Here is a 457-nt window from a genome sequence, read left to right as displayed (position 1 = left end):
TGAAACTAAAACAGTCAACAGAAAGGTACTAACTCTCAGCGGCATTCAGCGCGCTGCGCAATCAATCAATAACATAATTCCAAATATAACTGTTATCTCACACATTAGGAAACGTAATTTATTAAAGAGAAAGGAGAAAGGGAAAGATAAGGAAATGTCTTAAAAATTCAAATAATAATTTTTTTTATTTACACAAACGCCAGGAATAAAGATATCGGAACATAAATATATAAAGATTTCCCCCTTCTTACAGTTGAAACAACAAAATCCTGCCCATCTTTTTCAATTAATAGTTAGTTTATTTTTTAGGTTTGAAAACTTTACCTAATTAACTCTTATTGCCCCTCTTCTCTCTAAAATGCGCAAATAAAATACTATGATAAACAAAAACGCATTGATTTAAATAATCAAACGTAATATAATTAACAATTACCTACGTCCAAAAGACGTAGAGATA

This window comes from Acartia tonsa, chromosome 3, assembly GCF_053477335.1.
Source record: "Acartia tonsa isolate MP-2025a chromosome 3, ASM5347733v1, whole genome shotgun sequence".
Taxonomy (NCBI): Eukaryota; Metazoa; Arthropoda; class Copepoda; order Calanoida; family Acartiidae; genus Acartia; species Acartia tonsa.
This window is presented reverse-complemented; position numbering follows the sequence as displayed.